Genomic DNA, 14,601 nt, shown 5'->3' on the forward strand with positions numbered 1-14,601 from the left:
CAGGAAATTGGATTTTTAGTGCCAAGGGAGAAGAAGAAATACGAATTGAATGCGCCGGTTTTAGAGACCATGCAATTATTGAAAACTGTGGAACAATAACAATACAACCAGGTTGCAAAATTAAAGCAAAAACCGCCACGATGAGTCACCCGTCTACTCAAGCAACTAAATTTCTACATCATTACACACCATCTAGCAACCTCAGCATTCTGCAATTGTATGAACCAACGCGTGAAAAATTTAATATTAATTTAACGGAAACTACAGATGAAATATGGGTGTCAGATCATAGCAATATAGAAGCAACGCTTAATGATATTATTCAAAAAGCTCAACAACTTAGAGAAAGAAAAATTCAAGAATGGAAAACTACTGCCTACAGCACCGTCGCCTGCAGCATTGGAGTACTAGGAATCATAATCTTTATCTTCTCCTTGACCTGTCGGACCCCATGTGTGGGCAAGACCCTGAACCGTCTTTTCCTAGAATTTTGCCGCAGGGGAAGAACTGAAAGACCGACACCACACCCCGCAGCTAGCTATATAAACCTAAACCCTGAGATCCCCCAGGAACAGTCGAACCAAAAGAGTGCTGAAGCCACGACGGTCGAATCAAAGTTATAAATAAAAAAAAATATATATATTTTATTTTACCGGAAGCAGTAAGTGACTGAAGCAAATAAGATTTAAAATTAAGACTAATCCTTTGGTTCCGTCACTTTTAGGAAATTTTTATATGAATCGCCAAGAAGCGAGCCGACACTGGAGAAGAATAACGGATAGGATCCGAAGAAGTATCCGACCCAGGAATCAACCCATTATGTCATCGCATCAAGAATCAGACGTCGGGCCAACGGACCCGTACGTATTTCATTCACCGGCCAGACAGCCTGACGCCCCAAGTGCTTATCAGTACGAAGAACCGGTAGTGCAACGATCCCGGACACCAGAGCTCATTCGAGAAATACTCGATGAGATAAGGAGGCTTCCGGATACGGAACAGGAAGACAATGTGAGCACGCAGACAAACTATGACAACGAGGGATACATCGCGATGCGCCCTGTTGGGATAGCGTCCCCGGTGCGACCGAGGGAACCATCCCCGGAACCATCGATTGCTACGCAGACAACGCGGGCACCGGACTCCCCTCGGGACGATTACATAAACGACAGGCCAACCTATATGGAGCATGTGAGGGACCGGGATCACACCACAAGAGTTCCTCAGGGATCCCCGCCACTGCCACAGCCGACGCACGTGCAGGTACCCCCGTATTATAGAGATTATTTACATTTTAACGCGATGCCGGCATACAATTTAGTCTGTCATTCGGCTTGGTATATACAAGTCGAAAATTATATGGTGATGTGCCCGCAGTGCGCTACTGCAGAGCATATATTTTGCGCTCCTGACAGACCAAACACAACTTTCCGACAATTTCATGCAATCTCACGAAATTTACAACATACTACTATGCACTGTGGTAGATGCTACCGATTGATTATTCAAACGCGACGAGCGATCGATTGTTACACTTGTCGTACTTATGTAATTCAACATTATTACGGAATCGAACGAATGATTTATCATTTGATTTGCGACTTAATCATTTCACAACAAAATGTTCCAACTTAAAATACAATTACAAACGTATGAGAATTATAAAACCTATTAATCCTTAATTATAAGTATATGCTATTAATCCTAAAAAAAAAAAAATATATAACACCATATAATATAAAAAAAAAACCTATCTTTATATAACAATATTACAAATGGTCAATTAACTGGCCAAGGCTTATTATATTAATTAAACACGCTTATATTATAAAAACAAATGTATTTTATAGTATTATATATACATTATCACTAATATAACATTAAAAAGTTGTTATAGTTGTAGTAGTAGTAGCAGCGTATGCGTTCATCTTGGTGATGGGATATACTAAAATAGATAGAAATATATATATATTATAAAGTAAATAAAAATAACATTTATATAACTGCTATACATTTATAACATACCTTATTAATCAACCAAGCTATTCCACTAATAAACCTACAATAAAACAAAAAAAAAGCATTAATAAATACAATAACTCCTAACCTTAATCCAAGCTTAATAGAATTTAAATACTATATACTTATCTAATACTGGTGATGGAAAAATGAAATTGTTCCACAAAGAGCCACCTCCAAAATGTTCAACCTAGAATAGAAAATATCATAATTAAGAATACATTAAATTTATATACTTTAAATACATACATATAGAACATACATACCTAGTAATTTGGTATAAGGGGAACATTGTACGCTTTATTAAATACCCTGAAACATATAAAGTAGTTAGACTTTGTAAAATACAATTAAAACTTTGCTATAATAAATCATTATTACATACCATTGAAAATCAGCTATACTAACTCCATAATAATATAATCCTTTATTCAACTCTGCGATCGACTGATCCTACTGCTATCCTGAAACATATATAAATGATTAAACAAAATACTTTAACAAATATATACAAAAACATAACCTTACTTAAAGTTCGGAGGCCGAACTTCCCCATGAAGGGAGATGTCACATCCTGCGACGACTAGGAGACGTTTTATTAACACGGGTAAAAACTTCACCACCGGCGAAAATTTTTCAAAAATCATATTATTAAAAATAATTCTACTACACCAACTACACCGGCATTCATAAATTTCACTACTTGTAGTACAGTCACTCGACAAATCTTTTAAGAGACACAAGCGACATCTACAATAAGTCCGTTTTAAGTCAAGTCCAGAGCCAACCAATCATAACCTGACCCATTAAATTTACTCTAACTACACTCAATTACACATATAGACCCAAGAAACCGACATTTTGTGACAACTCCTACTAACAAATCTTATGAACAATTATTAACTATTGAAAATAAAACTTATAACAATGATATATAAATAAAAAATATATAGAAACATGTTCTTCTGTCTTACGGTAACAACATACGTAAAAATAACAGTTTCATAATAAGACATTTTTTAATATCAATTGTTATAAACAATTAAAATTATATATAAAATATAAAAACTGTGATGGCTATCAATCTTGTTGTTAAAAATACAAAAACTTTTGTATATACCATTTTTTCGGTATCTGTAATAGTTTCCGAGATATAAAAATTTCCTGAATTTGAATCTCTCAGTTCAACTTTTCTCTTATGAAACTAAGGAACCACAAATCAAATCGTATAAAAATAAAATAAAATATAAAACAATATAACTGATAGAAAAAATTATATAGCTGTATTCGTCTCTCTCTATAGAAACAGAATATATGAAAATAATCACACCATTATTAAATAATAATATATATATAACTTATAATATATAACTTTTGATAATAAACCATAAACAATATTAATTATAATTTTTTTTGAAAAGCCTATAAGACCTATAATAACTTTTATTATAACATTTTCTATATAAAATCAAAAACCTAATTTATAAAAAGAATTAAAGGAAAAGTCACCCGTTATAAGGCAAAAGTCCCAGTAAGTGCCAATGTACATACATATATATCTGCGTCTAACGGTAATTACCGGGACCACAAGTTTAACCCTTAATATTTTTAAAAATAATAATCATAAAAATATGCTGATTAATTTAAATTAAACCTTGAACCTTTTCCTTTAAAACCATACCCTAATAATAATTTTTACTCACCTTGCATACCTAATTAATTTAAATAATACCCGGAGTCAATCGGTCCTCGAACCATATATATAAATGTACGTACAAAGACTTAGCCGCGAGAATGGTAAAGGCATAGGACTTAGCCGCGCGTACTCTTGTCTTTTCATCTATAAAAATTACTAAGTATGAATTTCGAGACGGACTTAGCCGCGAAAATGAACGATGGACTTAGCCGCACAGACTATACGATGGACTTAGCCGCGTGAGCTCTCTTATAGAACTTAGACTCTCGATCAACCAACATAAAATTAAAAATTTAATAATTTTTACTTTTTGTTATATACGTTCTAAAGAGCCTTAAATAACTAATAACAAACCCTTATAAACCATTTCTTAATCTGCCTTAGTTTTGGACTTATAAATTTTTAAAGTTACCCACTCATGTTCTCCTGATACATCAGCCGCGTAAAATCCTTAATAATTATTAAACCATTAAAGATCAAGCCATATCCTCTTAGATGTGAAGAGCCCTATGATTTTCCATCTAAAAAACCCATATAGACTTATACCTTTGTGGGCATTAATAGTATATTGTTATAAATAAATTAAATTTAATAACCATTAACACGCAAATTTTATAACGCTAAATCATACTTCCCTATGAATTATTAACGTATACTAAATATCTTTTCTTAATTTTTATTAGTTTAGCAGCTACGAATTTTTAAACTTTTACTCTTACCCATACATACATACATTTCAACACACGTACAGAGAGAACTCCCTTTATTTGCAACATTTCAAGAACTTATAATTATATTTGTATTAAGAGTAAATAAATATTCAAATTAACTTTTATAAAAGTTATTCTTTATTAATTAATTATTAAATTTGTTATAAACAAATTAAACAAGTACATTATTTTCAAATTCTGTTCCGTACATCCTTCGGCATTTGCAAAATTACCCCAAATCCATATATTATACTTTCTTCTACTCCTCATAGATTCCGAGATATAGGAATTTTACAAACTCCGATAATTTGAAGAACTGGAATACCTTTTTGCTGAAAAACAAGAGATACAAAAGTTAATAAAAGACCTTTTAAATTATAAAATATTAATAAACTATTAATTTATTTATAAAGTAATTGAATAAAGGAATAAAAATGGTTCTATAAATAAACTTTCTTAATTAGTTAATTATCCAAATTGTTATAAACAAATAAAACACTATCCAATTATTCAAAATTCTGTTACGTGTATTTTGTCACATTTGAGCTCCCATTTAAAAAACTATTAAACATTTTCTTTCTAACTCTTTTAGTTCTCGAGTTATGACCACTGTTCAAAATCAGAGACCGACACAAATGACACAAAATAGTAACACCAACATTTTCTAAACTAATGCTCCTAATAACCAACTACGAACGGAACAAAGACTCATCGCTATAACGCACAACTGAGTAATTAAAAATCTTATATTAATAAACAAATTAATAAATTGTTATAAACAATTTCAAGTTAACAATTGACCTTCTTTAAATTTTATAATAGAAGTTAAAGACTATAATGAATCATTAATCCCTGCAAAATAACTTTTCTTAATTCCTATTAATTTAGCTTTTATGAATTTTTAAAACTTTTATTCTATATATATATAGATATACTAAAGCATGTAATTCTTACCATCCTATTATTAGTTGATAAATAGCAACTCTGGTCTTATCTCTGCTATCCTGTAATAGAAACAATAACAGTAGAGAACAATTAACAAACTTAACAACTTCTAACAATTATAATAATTATTATTATTATATAAAATCTATATTATATATAAAAAATAAGAAATGCTTTAGTTAAACACTTGGAAAATATGTATAATGTAAAGAAACAACTCTTTTATATATAAAATAAAATATATAAATATCCTTTAGTTAATTAATGATTAAAATAGAAGAATTGTTTCTATCTAAACCAAGTATTAAAACCTAGTGCGGTAGAAAGTAGATTTTAACCAGCACTCTCACTGCCTTCAATACAGAAATAGACTCAAGGATATATCCTTGAGTCCCATAAAGAAAATAGCTTTTACATTCAATAATTTAAACTATAAAATATATATATATATATAATATTATGTTAACACAAGGAAAAAATGGAGAGATCTAAGACTGAATTTATTAATACTTTAAACATACTCTAAGACATTTCTTAGACAATTTATGTAAAGTATGTTTAAAGGCCATCAGATAAAATAATAGAAAAACAGAGCTTACTTGTGAGTCATAGTTCTGAGTCATGACAAAACACTTTCTCGAACCAAGGCCAGCCTTTCAAGCCAATAGCGAAATTCGTTACCATATAAGGAACCAAGGTTGAACCTACGTGGACCAATCTGAAACTCTGTAACCAAATAAGGATTGTCAAGGTCAGAACTACTCCTTTCCATTGTTCTAAAATAGTATATAAGCAGTTCAGAAAACCATAAGCCAGCTTTTATCGCGCCCACTACTTCAGTTACTTCTACTATTATTCAACCCCTTTTACTTTTAACTTTCTCGCGCTACAATTTTATCGCTGTCAAGATATAAATAAAAATACGCATATTACAAATTCGTTAAACTATAATACCAACTTTACTAATTATATTGAAATATTGTAAAAATTTGTGTTCAACAATAAATCTACTCTGGGAACAAATCATCAACTCTTCAACAGTGAATCATTAAGTGACCTTTATCTTGGAGTTTTAGCCTCCTTAACCGCAGAAGAACCCTTTAATTATTATTATTCATCATTACATGGTCGAACCAGGTCTCGAGACCACTTCGGACTTCAGGACGTCACATGTAAGGATAGAATTTTTGGTGGCAACGGTGGGATACACTACAAAATACCATCCCCGTGGAGTACTTTAAAAATCCATAAAGAATTGAGAAATATTTTTGGATTTAAAGATATTCCTTTAAGTGGAAAAGCTCGTTTATAAACAGATTAACGGACATCTTATCGTTATCTGAAAAAGAGAAATTTTCCGAAGGGAAATTGCGGAGATAAAGGATACGCTTAAGGAACTGCAAAATTATTTAAATGGAATTCTACATAATCATCTTATTTCTGGCCGTACATTCCATGTAAGTGTGCACATCTTATTTTATAATTTATTAAAACACAGAAATGTCTGTAGAAGCTAACATTGACTCATTAACTCATCAAATTGGAAGCATGAGTGTTAACGAGGATAACGTGAATCGTAGAGCAATGTCATACGTAAGCCTACGCGATGCGGGGGAAACGATTCTCCCGTTTGACGGCAAAAACATGCCTGTCAATCAATTTGTCACTAGCTGTATGCATGCCAGAAATATGGTAGCTCCTCATGCCGAGTATGGACTTGTTCAAATAATAAAAAATAAATTAGTGGGTCCCGCGCTAAGAGTAGCATTAAGCGGAGAATATAATGACATAGATACGCTGTTGACAGTATTAAGAACCAGATTTGCACCTGTCTATTCATCCTCACAATTGCATGGAGAACTTTCAAAAGTAACACAGCATCCGGAAGAGTCTGTAGTTGATTATGGCAGTCGTGTATCTATGATATTGCATCAATTAAAATCCTGTTATCAAACAGAAAATCCAAGCCAAGTAATGCCATTTATAAGCTCTGCAGAAAATAATGCGGTACGAAATTTCTTAACCGGATTAAAAACTGACATTTATACGAGAATTTATCCTAGAGATCCGACTTCGTTAAATAATGCGATAGAAAGTGCTATAAAAGCGGAAGTAGAATATAATGAACACGCTCAACGAGTAAAAATAACGGAAGGACTTATGCAGTCAATTCGCTGTAACAATTGCTTAGGATATGGACATGATACATATTCATGCAGTACTATAAATCCTCTCGCGCAAGTTTCTCACGTACAATGGCAACCTAAAATCTGTTCATATTGTAAAAACACTGGTCATGTTCGCGCCGAATGTAGAGCTTTACAGCCAAGAATTCCAAATCGAAATATGAGACAAATAATACCAACAGTACTACCACGAAATTCAAACTTTAATAATTTTAATGCTCAAAATATTAATCGCGGAAATCGCCCAAATTTTACAAACTCGCAAAACGTAGGACTATTCTGTCGTTATTGTAAAACTCCTGGTCACTGCCTTGAACAATGTCGAAAACGGGAGTATAATAATAATCTAAGAGCTCGTGGAAATCAAGTGAACGAAGCTCCCAGAACTCAGGGGATTCAAATGAATAACACCCGCAGACCACAAGGATTTTCGGGAAACCAAGAACGGGGTCAGCGAGCAGGCGCAGCGCTGAACGAACGGCCCCAAGTGCGCCTTGTGAGCCCGCAAGAAGCACCAACAGAATCGCAAGCGTAAGAATCACAGGCAACGAAATTGGAAGACCACCATCTGTCGTTTTACCTAGCCTAGACATTATTGATAACCGTGGAAACTTTATGATTGACACAGGTTCCGATATTAATTTGATTAAGAAGAATTCATTAATTAAAGAGGTACCAATTGATACAAAAATTGTGTACATTCTGAGTGGAATAACAAAGGGACGCACTCGCACCATAGGCGTAGTTAAATTACGCATTCTCGGTAATGAAGTGCTGTTTCATGTGGTTCCCAACGATTTCCCAATCCAGCAAGATGGAATATTGGGCACAGAATTCTTTAAAAATCAAAAGGCAACAATAGACTACCCGAGGGCTTGTCTAGTTGTAAACGGAACTCCATATTATTTTCACGACAATGAAATTGTTACAATTCCAGCTAGAACAAGAAAACAGATTTATATTCGAGTAGCAAATCCAGAAACAAAATACGGATATATTCCTAAACTGAACGCAGGACCACAGGTGTACTTAGGTGACGCCGTAGTATCTAATCACCATGGAATTGCATATTTATATGCAATAAATTCATCGGACGAGGATATACAATTAGCGGTCCCTACAGTAAAGTTATATCCGTTTGAAGAAGCACATGAGAAGAAAGAAGTCGTAACACAAGATAGTATTAATGATAAAAATCATGAAACACGTATAAACAAAATATTACAACAATTACGTTTGAATCATTTAAACGATGAAGAAAAATCCAACGTCATTGGTCTAGTAACAACGTATGCGGAAAGATTTCAATTGGCTGAAGAGCCGCTAGGCGCGACAAGCGTTCTCAAACACCGAATATTCACTACTGATGATCGACCAATCAACGTCAAGCAATATCGGTATCCTCAAATTCATAAAGAGGAAATACAGAAACAAGTTGACGCAATGTTGGAAAAAGGTGTTATAGAACCGTCTAGTTCGCCATACAACTCTCCGTTGTGGATAGTCCCAAAAAAGGATGACTCTCAGGGAAATAAAAAATGGCGCCTTGTAATTGATTTTCGGGCACTAAATGATAAGACCATTGGAGACGCATATCCACTACCAAATATCGTTGACATACTAGATCAGCTTGGAAGTGCTAAATATTTTTCTGTGTTTGATTTAGCATCTGGGTTTCATCAAATTGAAATGGATCTAAAGGACAAACATAAAACTGCATTTTCAACACCCTATGGACATTTTGAATATAATCGAATGCCGTTTGGATTGAAAAATGCTCCTGCTACATTTCAGAGATTAATGGACCAAGTTTTGACTGGATTACAGGGAATCGAGTTGTTTGTCTATCTCGATGACATTGTAATTTATGCGCGATCTCTTAACGAACACGCAGTCAAGTTTGAAAGACTCATGAAACGTCTGGAAGAAGCAAATTTATTTTTGCAGCCAGACAAATGCGAATTTCTAAAAAGAGAAGTCGCTTATCTTGGGCATATAATCACAGAAAATGGAGTACGACCAGATCCTAAAAAAATTGATGCTGTAAAAAATTTTCCTATACCAAAAACAAGAAAAAATATTAAACAGTTTCTTGGACTTGCCGGATACTATCGACGATTTATCGAAAACTTTTCCAAGATCGCTAAACCTTTGTCAGACTTGACAAAGCAAACTATAGCCTTTGAATGGAAAGAGCAACAGCAAAACGCATTTGACGTACTACGCAATGCTTTATGTTCAGAGCCAATACTACAGTATCCGAATTTTGACGAACCTTTTGTCATAACAACAGATGCTTCAGGATTTGCAATTGGAGCAATATTAAGTCAAGGAAAAATAGGAAACGACCTCCCGATAGCATACGCATCGCGAGTGTTAAATGACGCGGAAACTAGATACTCTCCTACTGAAAGAGAATTATTAGCTCTTGTATACGCTGTAAAACATTTTCGTCCATATATTTACGGTCGCAAATTTACTTTAGTAATGGATCACAAACCCTTGGAATGGTTAAATTCCATATCTGATCCAACTTCACGACTTATGCGATGGAGACTCAAGTTAGCCGAGTATGAGTATCAAATAAAATATAAACCTGGTAAGAAAAACAAAAACGCTGACGCATTGTCTCGAAATCCTGTCGAATTAGAACAAAAAGTTTATCCGCTACGTGCCAAACGAGCATTATCATCTTCTAGCGAAAAGTCAATTGAGCAAGAACACAAGAAACAAAAAATAACGCATCCTACTTTAAAAAGAGCACGAGAAACCAGCGATTCAGGAAATCCTGCTCCTCATCAAAAACTTAGACCACATGAATTAACTCCATATGATGACAGTGACAGTAGAAAAGAACAATCTGTAAAAGATAAATTTCTAAAAGCTTGGGACAGTAGCGACGACGATACAGAATCTTATTATTACGACACCGACGATGAAACTGACGATTCAAAAAACTGTCTAAAGGGAGAAAAGAGAAAACATGTTAGTAGCTCATCTGATTATGCTTTACGCAGAAAACGGAAACGTAAGAAACATAAAAAAATTATTAAAAATTCAAGCTCGGGAGAAGAAAATAAAAGTTGCGACAGTCCTAAAGAAAGTGCCACACCCGTGAATGCACCTTTAGGGCGTGGTCAAGATGATCACAGCGCCACATCACTTGAAGTAGAAGTTTACACCGCCCCTAGCGTCGATCACAAGAAGCTCAAAAGGAAGGAAGACTATACAACGGGTGTCCCTAAAAAACGGATCAACAATAAAAATTTGAATCTCGATGAAATTACACAAATTCCTATGGAAATGGATTCCAGCGATAGTTTTCAAGTCCAAACAAATATTCAAGTACAAGCAGATGTACATGAACCACCAACTTTAAAAAGAACATTACCAAAATCAATTGATTTTAAAAATAAAATCCAAAAAATGCCAGATGACATAGATAACATTAATGTAATAGAAGAAAATATTCCGCTTAATAAAAAAGAACTAGAAGCAATGGAAATAAGTGTAGAAGAGAACATGGACTATGATATGGAGCCGCAACGATTTAATTACCGTAATATAAAAGCACCAACCGACAAAACCAGCAGCAGTTCAGAAATGGAAAAAATATTTTCGCCACCGTTTTATCAAGCTAAAACCAAACCCATAAATCTTGAAAACAAGAACGTTAGCAAAACAACAAAACCTATCCCAGATAAAATCAAAATTAAGAAACAGTCTAAGAAAAAATATTCAAATAAGAAACCTGTTAGAAAAGCTATTAAAGAAAATAAAAACCAAGAATTACAGAAAATGTACCAGTGTTTGTTAATCTTTTGGATTCACGTGACCACATTTGGATGAAAAATAATAACATAATTTATTTCATGGACACAAGAGGAAACCCAATAGACGAAATAGGACAAGAATTAATTAAAAGAAAAATATGTTATAAACCAAATAATTTTAAAGGCGTTCTCGGACACGTCTTAACACAACAAAAAAGTAATCGAAAGACTTTTGGCATCATAGTGAAAGATGAATTAAACAACGACATTAAAGAAAGAGATATAAATAACGGATTTAAAGAATTGAGAAGTATAATGCTAGCGCAAAATGTTCTTTACGCAGCAATATCTCAAAGCCAAAGCAGCTTAAATATCCCATGGTTTAAAATTCGTAACATTATAAGATTAACATTTTTAAATACAGAAATTCAAATTACGGTATATAAAGGACAAATATGTGTACCAGAAATCAAAGATAGATTACGAATTATACGAGAATCACATGAATCAAGCGTTGGAGGACACAAGGGAATTGCAAAAACAGTCTCACGTATTCGTCATAAATATTATTGGGATAATATGAAGACACAAGTAGAGAACTTTATTCAATCATGTAACAGCTGCCAGAAAAAGAAATTGGTGCGGGTAAAGAATAAGCAGCCTATGGTAATTACCGACACACCAATGAACGCTTTTGATAAAGTAGCTATGGATATAGTAGGACCATTACCCATAACTGATAATGGAAATGAATTTATTCTAACAATTCAAGATCAATTAACAAAATATTCTCTTGCTGTACCACTCATCTTAACAAACTCAGAAGAAATTGCAAAGGCATTTACTCGAAGATTTATCTGCCAATTTGGAAGCCCTAAAGCTATTTTGACGGATCAAGGATCAAATTTCACTAGCTCCATGATGAAACAATTTGCAAAATATTTCAGGATTAAACAATATTGTACAACAGCCTTTCACCCTCAATCAAATGGCTCGTTGGAACGAAGTCATCATGTCTTAGTAGAATATTTAAAACATTATATTGCTAATGAAAAAGATTGGGATAACTGGCTTGAACATGCAATGTTTTCTTACAATACAAGTGTGCATGAAGGAACTAAATTTACTCCTTATGAATTAGTGTACGGCAGGAATGCACGACTACCATCTGAATTTAAAACAGATGACACACTAGAAACATATAATGATTACATAGCTGAATTAATTGACAAACTAAGTGACTTGAGACAGCTTGCAATACAAAATCTAGGAAACGCAAAAACACGATACAAACATTACTATGATAAAAGAATAAAAGAAAAAAAAATACAAAATTATCAAGTAGGAAATTTTGTATATTTATTAAGAGGAAAAAAGAGAGGTAAATTTGATGATGAATATCAAGGACCATTTGAAGTTATAGAAATACTACCAAACAATAATATTAAAATATTAACTAAACGAAATCAAACCAAGACAGTACATATGGACAGAATTAAACTAGCTCGCATTACAGGTCTGGGATGACGCAGGAAAGATACATGATAACGACTCTCAAGGATAACCCTGGAGTGTTCTACGAATCCATCGGCGACTTGCGTACCTACGAAACTTCTTGGAAAATGATCACATACATTGATCTAAACGGAATCGCTGATGCAGCTATAGGACTCCAGAGAGAATTAAAAATGGTTATTTGGCAATGTAATAACATTTCAAAAATATGCCAATCCCAGAAATCATTGCTGCTAGCCGAAGCAAAACTAGATAAAGTAAGACAATATCAAAATCGCATAGGCGAACTGTTAAAGAAATCAAGATCGCGAAGAGCTCCGTTAGAATTTATTGGAGAAATTAGTAAAATATTATTTGGCACAATGACGTTGGAAGATGCCAATCATATAAATGAAGCATTGAAACATATAGAAAGTAAAACTGATGATCTTGCTGCCCTATTCATAAACCAAACGATAGCAATCAAGACGAGGTTCGGAGAATTACAGAACGTGACTTCGAAAATTAAACAACAAATGATTGCGATGAACCGCCGCATAAGTGAAAGAATATTAAATCTTACAAATGAATATGCAAAAATTGAAATTAATGAATATTTTCATCAAGCAGTTGTAAATATTAATGACGCAATTTTAGAACATGAATTAAATATAAATACTCTTATTGATGGAATACTTTTTGGAAAACAAGGATTAATACATCCTCGAATAATACCTCCACAACAATTAATACAAAATTCTAAGGCAATCAGGGAACGAGTTCCACACGAAGAATTTCCCGTAGCAATAAATGAAGAAGGAATGGATCGATTAATTAAAATATCAAATTTACAAATTGCATATATTAAAAACCGATTAATCTACGCATTACATATACCATTAATAAGCCCAGGGAAATATAAATTATATAAAGCCGTACCATTACCGGCAAAACAAAATCTGGATGGAGACAAATATGCTACAATAAAACCGAATACAGAATATATTGCAATAAACGAAGACTCTGATAGCTACTATGAGTTAGAAAAAGAAGACTTGGAAAAATGTTCAACCACGAGTTCTACTTTAATATGCCCCGCTACATCTCCTTTAAGAAAGATAAGACAGACGCCCAGCTGCAACATCAACTTGATGCTTAATAGAAAATTAATATTAAATCAATGTAACATAATATTGCAGGAATTACAAGAGACATACTGGAAAGTTCTTGATACTCCAGGAAATTGGATTTTTAGTGCCAAGGGAGAAGAAGAAATACGAATTGAATGCGCCGGTTTTAGAGACCATGCAATTATTGAAAACTGTGGAACAATAACAATACAACCAGGTTGCAAAATTAAAGCAAAAACCGCCACGATGAGTCACCCGTCTACTCAAGCAACTAAATTTCTACATCATTACACACCATCTAGCAACCTCAGCATTCTGCAATTGTATGAACCAACGCGTGAAAAATTTAATATTAATTTAACGGAAACTACAGATGAAATATGGGTGTCAGATCATAGCAATATAGAAGCAACGCTTAATGATATTATTCAAAAAGCTCAACAACTTAGAGAAAGAAAAATTCAAGAATGGAAAACTACTGCCTACAGCACCGTCGCCTGCAGCATTGGAGTACTAGGAATCATAATCTTTATCTTCTCCTTGACCTGTCGGACCCCATGTGTGGGCAAGACCCTGAACCGTCTTTTCCTAGAATTTTGCCGCAGGGGAAGAACTGAAAGACCGACACCACACCCCGCAGCTAGCTAT

General features: G+C 33.7%; 1 long non-coding RNA gene across 3 annotated transcripts; it reads right to left on the minus strand.

The window, feature by feature from the left end:
- Positions 1 to 1,799: 1,799 nt before the first annotated feature.
- LOC139112727 (uncharacterized) lies at positions 1,800 to 3,307 on the minus strand. Of its 3 annotated transcripts, XR_011547419.1 has the most exons (4): positions 2,548 to 3,295; positions 2,405 to 2,483; positions 2,286 to 2,331; positions 1,964 to 2,209 (listed from the first exon to the last, which is right to left on the minus strand). It is a non-coding gene; the product is annotated as an uncharacterized lncRNA (long non-coding RNA). The 3 variants fall into 3 exon arrangements; XR_011547417.1 differs by adding an exon at positions 1,800 to 1,945 and having other exon boundaries at positions 2,026 to 2,483; positions 2,548 to 3,307; XR_011547418.1 differs by having other exon boundaries at positions 2,103 to 2,331; positions 2,548 to 3,289.
- Between the last annotated feature and the right edge of the window lie 11,294 nt (positions 3,308 to 14,601).

This window comes from Cardiocondyla obscurior, unplaced genomic scaffold, assembly GCF_019399895.1.
Source record: "Cardiocondyla obscurior isolate alpha-2009 unplaced genomic scaffold, Cobs3.1 scaffold1_7361187_7686053, whole genome shotgun sequence".
In the NCBI taxonomy this organism is placed as follows: domain Eukaryota; kingdom Metazoa; phylum Arthropoda; class Insecta; order Hymenoptera; family Formicidae; genus Cardiocondyla; species Cardiocondyla obscurior.